Genomic DNA, 9,747 nt, shown 5'->3' with positions numbered 1-9,747 from the left:
CTGGCAGATGACGACGCGAAGGTTGTCTTCGATTTTGGGTCCCTCAGCCCAAGGAGGAAGAGGAAGGCAACAGAAGAGGAGGTGGAGGATGAGTAAGTATCTTGCTCTTTTTTGTCATCTCCGTCTCCTCAGACTGTGCCGCTTATCTTGATTTGTTCTTGTCTTCGCAGGGACGCGGAGACGCTAGCTCAGAGGGTGAAAAGGGCCAGGGCTTCGGCGGGCGGCCAGCCCCCAGTGGGCACTTCGAGTACGCCGCTGGTGGTGGTGAGCAGCCCGGACAACAGCCCCCGGCGCAGCTCCCAGCGTAAGCTCATCACTCGCCCCTCATCAACGTGTGTTGGGGGTACGATCCCTTGGCGCTGACCTTGCCGTGGTTGCAGGAGGAGGGCAGCAGCAGGAGGAGCCACCGAGGGCTACCCCCAACATGCCGCCCCCATCGACCACGCCGCCCCGAGGGGCGTCCCCGGCAAGGGCGCCAAGCACCGAGCCCATGCACACGGAGGAGGAGGAGGCAAACTTGGGCGCTGGTGGCTCCACCTCGGCGCTAGATGTCGGCAGGGAGGGGGCCTCTTCTTCCCAGCCTGGCACGGGTAAGTGATTCGCCTTCTGTCCCCGTTCTTTTTCTTTCTCTTTTTGAATCTTGGTCTTGGCTTCGCCTCATCCCCTTCTCGATATCCAGATCCCCCCTCGGCGGACCGGGAGGACATAGGTACCGTCATCGAGGATGTCACCAAGAACGCCGCGGCGGAGGCCGAGAAGATCGCCACCGAGGAGGCCACCAAGGGCGCTACTGAGGACGCCGGCAAGGGGTCTGCCGGGGGGTCCGGCAAAGGTGCTGCCGAGGAGGCCGGCAAGGGGCCTGCCGGGGAGGCCGACAAGGCTGCTGTCGAGGAGGAGGTGGTCGACGACCAACCTTCCTCCTCCGCTGCCTCTGGCTCGGGCAAGTACCTGAAGGTGAGCGACGACCTGTTCGTCCACGTGCCAGGGACGGCGAGCACCAGGGCGCCCACCGATGGAGAGGTGTTCGACGAGGAGGTGCTTGCCGCCGCCGGGCTCGAAGTTGTTGACGAGCCGAGCACCGGTGGCGGCGGCTCCCAGGAAGAACGGCTCCTCCAGGCCATGAGTGCCAACTTCCAGAAGCTCCAGGCGCTCCACCGCGCACGCCAAGACAAGATAAGATCCAGGATGGTCGTGGCGGATAAGGTAGAAGCAGATTTCAAGGAGCGTGTTACTGAGACGCAAGCCTGGCTTCGCGACGCCCACCAGGAACTGAAGGACATCCAAGGTGAGATGCCCAGCGTCAGCAAGAGTTCCTCCTGCAACAAGCTGATTTTGAGAAGGCCCAGGAGCTGGCGAGGGAGCAGGCCGCCAAAGAGGAGGCCGCTCGACAACAACACCAGGCTCTACCGAACTCCCAGGAGGAGGATCTTGCCGCCCGTGAGGAGAAACTTGCCGCCACACTCCGTGACAAGGACGAGGAGGTGGAGAAGCTTGTCGTGCAGCGGACCCAGGAGCTGGAGCAGAGGCACAAAGAGGCACACAATGCCCAGGCTCTGGTTCACGCCGGCAAGGTGAAAGAGCTGGAGGTGGAGCGGGACGGGCTGAAGGATCAGGCCCTGAAACTGGCCAAGGAGAAGGACACGCTCAACGGTGCCCTGGTGGAGGCGCAGGGCGTAGTCCTCGGCAAGGCTGAGCAGCTCTCCAAGGCCAACGACTCCATCAAAGACCTGAAGCTGAAGCTGGAGGGTCTTGAGGAGACGCTCTCGGAGGCCAAGGCCTGGGAGGAGACCCTGGCCAAGGATCTGGAGGTCGAGAAGCAGCTGCGGAAGAACGAAGCCGCCAACCACAAAGATTTTGTGGAGGTCGAGAACCACTGGATCAGCCGCCTCGAAGACGTCGCCGGCAGGATCACCACGCAGCTGGCTACCATGGGGATGCCGAATGTGAGGTACACCCCGGAGCGCAACATGAGTCCCAATGCCAAGCTGACCCTGTTCTTCGAGGGTGTCTTCGGGGCCCTGGAGCAGCTCCACTCCAATCGGGCGGCCTCTCTGGCTGATGAGGCCCGGAGACTTTGCCGGGTTGCCATGACCAAGGTCCTCACCAAGGTGGCGCACTAGAATCCCAACCTCGACTTTGACGCCGCGCTGGAGAGCTTGCCGGAGGATGCGGACCTCGCGGTGCTCAAGGAGCGTATCAATCCCATCATCAGCAGTATCGACGGAATCCAGAGGGTGGAGGGCCTGCGCCGGGACTAGGCACCCCATTTTTCACCACCGCTGCGGGTTCATGGCCAAGACAATTTTTATCTTTAGTTAGAACCGCAGTAACAACTGATGTAATAATATAACTCTGCAGTACTTTCGAGATGATGCATGTTATCTTCCTGTTTGATCTTCCTTTGCATGTTCACCCTACGTTAATTGGGTAGGCTTGTCGGCGCGTAAACCCAGGCCGCGGCACCTTGAGAACGGATCCCCAATGGCCTGCCGGGTGTGCTTGCTGCTAGGCGAACCATCTTACCGCTCTCAACGCGGCCGCTCGAACTGTCGAGCTTGACTCGAGTCAGAATCGAGAACGTTGCCAATTGCGGAAGGGTACCCTGCCGTTGTCGACGCGGCCGCTTGAGCTGTTGAGCGGACTCGGAACAAAGCAAGGGCATTGCCAATAGCGGAAGGGCCCCTTTGCGTGCGGGTTTTCCATACATAGGGCAGGATCTCCGAGGACAATAACCTTATATATAGAAAGAAATTGCTTAAAGTTTTGCACGACTTAGCTTTTCTGTCGTTGCACGAGCGTCCACTGTATCTGCAGATGGTGCCGTCAAGCTTGGTCGTCTTCTTCCTTGGAACGACGGCCACGATGAAGCCGCTGCTCCGACCAGACCAGCTTTCCACAACTGCGCCCCCTACCTGGCGCGCCAAAGATGTCGGGGGAAATCGACACCTATGGAATCACTGGGATCCCTTCTATGGTTGGCGGGCGCGGGGTTGTGCAAAGAGCGGGTCTGACAGGAAGCACACAGATCGTTTACCCAGGTTCGGGCCACGGAGATGCATAATACCCTAGTCCTGCTTTGGTGGATGTATTTGAGTGTTCTTGTGTTCTTGAGCTAGCTACGGGGTGTAACTTGCCCAAAAGATCCGTATCCTTCTCCTGGTCGCCCTCCTTTTATAGACAAAAGGGGTTGCCACAGTGGCACACAGGAGGTGGAAAGGTGTACAGTGGATGAGTCTATCCTCTGGCACCGTCAGACAAACGCATTTAAGGCGCTGCCGACGTGCCCCTCTCGCTTTATCGGGGATGGCAAGGAAGCACGTCCCAGCTGTCGCCGCCTCGCCTGGCTTCGACATGCGTCTGAGCTGGCGAGGCGCCGTGGCGCCATGTTGGCTGGCTGCTGGGCTGGCGTGGTGGTGGAGCCTTCACGAAGATCTGCATGCCACCACGCAGGTACTTGCTGGGTTGGTCGCGGAGGTCGCTCGTCGCCATGTAGGTGCTTGCTCAGCTGGTTGAGCTGGCAGCTGCATGGGGACGGCGGTGGCGTCTTGGTAGGCGTGGGCCTGGCTGTGGTCCCGCTGATGCCCTCGGCAAGGGCCTTGCCGGGGGCCCGGCAAGGGTCTTGCCGCGGCGTCGCGGTCGTCCCCGGCAAGGTGCTAGCCGGGGGTCTCATGGATTTCCTCGGCTAGGATCCCGCCGAGGGTCGTCGTCTTCTGGTCCTCATCTGATCTTGTCTGTTTATGACCTTGACGAAGATCTGCATGCCACCACAGAGGTGCCTCCTGAGCCTTGGTTCCAATGTGGTTTGTTGGTGGTGTTGGAACCCGTGGGCTCAAGGGTGGCACACTCTGCTGTCATCAGGCAAGTTGCCCCGGCAAGGCTCTTGCCGGGGGAGTCCACTTCGCCCCCTTGCTCTTCGTGTCTCTTGGTCTTGGCGTTGCTTTGGCTGTCTTGTGCTCCGGCTTCCCTCCTCTGCCCTGCTTGGTGTGGTCGTGGGCGCGGCTCCGACTGCCTGTGCACAAGTAAAGGGGTAAAAAGGAGAGCCCCTACTTTTGTACACCGACATTATGCCGCGCAGGAACGGACGGCTACTCGAACTCTCTCGGTGATTGCCAGCTCTTCGGCCGTGGGTTGCCGACCGTTGTCGGAGAAGCTTCGTTCGATTTGTGCGGTGACCACCATGAGCTGGGCGTGGATGGCCTCGACATGGTGGTGGGTGGCCTCCAGCAGGGCTAAGCCCGCCGCTACGGAATGGACAACTGCTGTGCCGCTCTCGCCAGTTGCTATCCCCAAGGCAGATGTTGTTGCCGCCGCCTGAGAAGCAACAACGGCCGTTTACGCTGCCTTGGCCGCCCGGACGCAGACTGCGGTTGCCCTCACGAAGCTTGTTAGCACGCGCCTGGCGGCTGTGGCAGCGCTCTCGCCGGAGTGGGCCGCCGAAGTTGCCCTCACGACGTGGGTGCACGTCCCCATCTTTCACCGGCGACGAATGAACAGTGAAATGATATTTGGGGAGTGAGCTAGTGTGCTTGACATGCCAGCTGTGGACTATAGCTGACGCACCTTCCCTCGTAAGCCATGGGCGTACTATACACCGACGGTGCTCCAAGATATTTTGTGCTGCATCTCACACGGTTGGTGATAATAAACTGTGTGCGATCTACTTGATTTATCATCTTGATCATTTGAATTACGTAATGGGGTCACAGCTACAAAGGATGGTGTTTGAATTGTTAGAACTTTTATCTGCAGTGAACATGCAACTATAGGTGTGTCGTCAAAAAAATTGGAATGATTCAGGGTTCGTTTGTACATTTTTATACATTAACTGGGTTTTCCAGGCATTTTATGCGCATAATTCAAATTTGAACTACATGCACATGCTCCAGTGCATATAAACTTATTGAAAAATCAAATATGTGTCCTTGGTTGCATGCTTAGGTCCCATGCAAGAAATGGGAATGAATTTCAAACACCCTGCCACCGTCACTCGGCCGCAAACATTGAGATGCCTGGTTTTTAAATTCTAGAAAAATCCAAAACTCGTCTGAAATTCATGAAACTTGGCATGCTATCATGTAGCGGCATCAACATGCCGTGGTACAAATTTTGTCCCATTTGGGGCAGGTTTGGGTATATGCTTCTCACAAACCGGAGCTTCTCACAACAAGCATGATGGTTTTCGGTAGGGAACGTGCCACCTTTGGGGACGAAACTGTATCCGTTGCCTCTTATTGCTTTCAAAAATTTTGAGTGTCAACATAGAACAATAGGAGTGTTGTGCGAATTTTTGTGATTTTTCGGGGTTCGTTTGGACATTTTTATGCATTAACTGAGTTTTCAATGCATTTATGTGCATAATTCAAATTTGAACTACATGCACATGCTCCAGTGCATATAAATTGGTTGAAAAATCAAATTTGTGTCCTTGGGTGCATGCTTAGGTCCCATGCAAGAAATGGGAATGAATTTGAAACACCAGGGCACCGTTGATTGCCGGCAAAACATTGAGATGCCTGGTTTTTAAATTCTAGTAAATCAAAAACTCGTCTGAAATTCATGAAACTTGGCATGCTATCATGGAGCGGCATCAACATGCCTTGGTACAAATTTTGTCCCATTTGGGGCAGGTTTGGGTATATGCTTCTCACAAACTGGAGCGTTTCACAACAAGCATGATGGTTTTCGGTAGGGAAAGTCCCACCTTTGGGGACGAAACGATATCCATTGCCTCTTATTGCTTTCAATTTTTTTCTCGTGTCAACATAGAACAACAGGAGTGTTGTGTTAATTTTTGTGATTTTTCGGGGTTCATTTGGACATTTTTATGCATTAACTGAGTTTTCAATGCATTTATGTGAATAATTCAAATTTGAACTACATGCACATGTTCTAGTGCATATAAACTGGTTGAAAAAACAAATCTGTGTCCTCAGGTGCATGCTTAGGTCCCATGCAAGAAATGGGAATGAATTTCGAACACCAGGGCACCGTTGATTGCCGGCAAAACATTGAGATGCCTGGTTTTTAAATTCTAGTAAATCCAAAACTCATCTGAAATTAATGAAACTTGGCATGCTATCATGGAGCGGCATCAACATGCCATGATACAAATTTTGTCCCATTTGGGGCAGGTTTGGGTATATGCTTCTCACAAACCGGAGCTTCTCAGAACAAGCATGATGGTTTTCGGTAGGGAACGTCCCACCTTTGGGGACGAAACTATATCCATTGCCTCTTATTGCTTTCAATTTTTTTCTCATGTCAACATAGAACAACAGGAGTGTTGTGTGAATTTTTGTGGGTTTTCGGGGTTCGTTTGGACATCTTTATGCATTAACTGAGTTTTCAATGCATTTATGTGCATAATTCAAATTTGAACTACATGCACATGCTCCAGTGGATATAAATTGGTTGAAAAATCAAATCTGTGTCCTTGGGTGCATGCTTAGGTCCCATGCAAGAAATGGGAATGAATTTCAAACACCAGGGCATCGTTGATTGCCGGCAAAACATTGAGTTACCTGGTTTTTAAATTCTAATAAATCCAAAACTCGTCTGAAATTCATGAAACTTGGCATGCTATCATGGAGCGGCATCAACATGCCGTGGTACAAATTTTGTCCCATTTGGGGCAGGTTTGGGTATATGCTTCTCACAAACCGGAGCTTCTCACATAAGGACGATGGTTTTCGGTAGGGAACGTCCCACCTTTGGGGACGAAACGATATCCATTGCCTCTTATTGCTTTCAATTTTTTTTCTCGTGTCAACATAGAACAACAGGAGTGTTGTGTGAATTTTTGTGATTTTTGGGGTTCGTTTGGACATTTTTATGCATTAACTAAGTTTTCAATGCATTTTTGTGCATAATTCAAATTTGAACTACATGCACATGCTCCAGTGCATATAAACTGGTTGAAAAATCAAATCTATGTCCTTGGGTGCATGCTTAGGTCCCATGCATGAAATGGGAATGAATTTCGAACACCAGGGCACCGTTGATTACCGGCAAAACATTGAGATGCCTGGTTTTTAAATTCTAGTAAATGCAAAACTCGTCTGAAATTCATGAAACTTGGCATGCTATCATGGAGCGGCATCAACATGCCATGGTACAAATTTTGCCCATTTGGGGCAGGTTTGGGTATATGCTTCTCACAAACCGGAGCTTCTCACAACAAGCATGATGGTTTTCGGTAGGGAACGTCCCACCTTTGGGGACGAAACTATATCCATTGCCTCTTATTGCTTTCAAATTTTTTTCTCGTGTCAACATAGAACAACAGGAGTGTTGTGTGAATTTTTGTGATTTTTTGGGGTTTGTTTGGACATTTTTATGCATTAACTGAGTTTCAATGCATTTATGTACATAATTCAAATTTGAACTACATGCACATATTCCAGTGCATATAAATTGGTTGAAAAATCAAATCTATGTCCTTGGGTGCATGGTTAGGTCCCATGCAAGATATGGGAATGAATTTCGAACACCAGGGCACCGTTGATTGCCGGCAAAACATTGAGATGCCTGGTTTTTAAATTCTAGTAAATCCAAAACTCGTCTGAAATTCATGAAACTTGGCATGCTATCATGGAGCGGCATCAACATGCCGTGGTACAAATTTAGTCCCATTGGGGGCAGGTTTGGGTATATGCTCCTCACAAACCGGAGCTTCTCACAACAAGCATGATGGTTTTCAGTAGGGAACGTCCCACCATTGGGGACGAAACGATATCCATTGCCTCTTATTGCTTCCAAATTTTTTCTCGTGTCAACATAGAACAACATGAGTGTTGTCTTAATTTTTGTGATTTTTCAGTGTTCGTTTGGACATTTTTATGCATTAATTGAGTTTTCAATGCATTTATGTGCATAATTCAAATTTGAACTACATGCACATGCTCCAGTGCATATAAATTGGTTGAAAAATCAAATATGTGTCCTTGGGTGCATGCTTAGGTCCCGTGCAAGAAATGGGCATGAATTTCAAACACCAGGGGCACCGTTGATTGCCGGCAAAACGTTGAGATGCCTGGTTTTTAAATTCTAGTAAATCCAAAATTCTGTTAACCATTCATGTGATGCCACGTGTCTTGGTTTTGATGGCTGTAGGAGGTGTCGTGCGGACAGCTACTTGACCTTGACTGAACGGGAGGCGTGCGAGCGCCGTCCGGTGCGCAGGCTGACCGAGAGGCGTGCAAGCTGTCCTCAAGTGCGCAGGCTCACCGGGAAGCGTGCGAGCTGTACGCTGCGCAGGCTCACTAGGAAGCGAGCCCTTTGATTTCCATGGCCGCCCGCCTTGCTCGCGTCCTCTCGATTAATGGCGCCCAAGCCGCAGTTTAATTCACTTTTTAAATATAAAACACTCATCGCAAACGTTTTAGTTAGAACACCCGTATGCAAACCGACAGCTTCCCCAGGAAGCCAAGAGAAATTGTGCCGAGCAGGATTTCTGCGGCTCTTGATCGCAAATGATTTAGATAGAACACCCGTATGCAAAGTGAGAGCAGCGCAGGATTTGTGCATCCCTTCAACGCAAACGGTTGTTCTGGATGACCCGTGTGCAACCACGTACAAACAATTTGGTAAGATTTGCATCTGTCATATTGGGTATGTTACCATTTGTCAAACTCGAAAGATTTAAATTTGTTGATCTAGTAACGTTGCCATTTGTCAATCCTTGTAACACTGCGATTTGTCAAAATATGCAGCTAGAAATCATTAGCACTATATAAATTTTGCAACTAAAATTCAGTAATTAAGCATAGATTTCATTCATAGATTAAGCAGTCATTCTTAATTTATACAAATAGTTCAACTCGACAGCTGAACCGACCAAACTTCTCCCCAATTGTTGTCAACCACGTACTGAAATAGCTAGTTCAACTATATATACTAGCTAATTTTAAGTACGTTGTACAGTTCGACCTCACATCTATAGTCAGATGAACTGAACAAAATAGCCCCTAAATACTACTACTACCACGGAGGGGCTTTGTGCTACTTCCGGCAGCCTCTCCTCTGCCGAGCGTGCTCAGTAAGAGGCAGAGGAGGAGGAGCCTACCGACGAGCTAGACAAATGCAATACGGTGCCTGCCGCTGCTGCACATTCAGCGACACTCGCTAGCTCGAACGCCCACTGTCGCTCCAGACGATCCCTCTCGAAGCGGCCGGACTGCTCATAGATCTCCTGATTCCTCGCCTCTGCGTCGGCGTGTGCTGTGGCCACGACTGCGGTAAGGCTCTTTGCATGCTCGACGAGGCGCTCCTCCTCCTCCCGCAGGAACTTGATGTAGCGCGCAAGGTCGCTGACGCACGTGCGGGCCTCCACCTCCGCCCCCCTCCTTCGGGCGGCGGTGGCGGAGCGGGTGATGACCTTGGCGGTCGACGGTGGGCTGGCGGCCACGACGGCCGACGATGGGGTGGCGACCACGACCACCACCTCCCGCCTTCAGGCCGTGGTGGCGGAGCAGGTGATGGCCACGGTGGCCGGCAGTGGGGTGGCGGCCACGACGGCCACCTCCCGCCTTTGGGCCGCGGCGGTGGAGCGGGAGATGGCCCTGGCTTACGATGGTGGTGTGGCGGCAACGGCGGCCGGCAACAGCTGCCGACGGGCAGCGGCGGCGGAGCGTGTGGTGGGTGTTCCGCGCACACCCAACAGGACGCCATGCACACTACACTACGCCGGGGACTGCGCCGCCGCCACGGTGTAGCCTCCTAGCTGGAGCTGTCCTCTGATGACGGCGG

Source organism: Aegilops tauschii, chromosome 5, assembly GCF_002575655.3.
Source record: "Aegilops tauschii subsp. strangulata cultivar AL8/78 chromosome 5, Aet v6.0, whole genome shotgun sequence".
NCBI lineage: Eukaryota > Viridiplantae > Streptophyta > Magnoliopsida > Poales > Poaceae > Aegilops > Aegilops tauschii.
The sequence above is the reverse complement of the archived record's forward strand: the minus strand, read 5'-3'. Positions refer to the sequence as shown.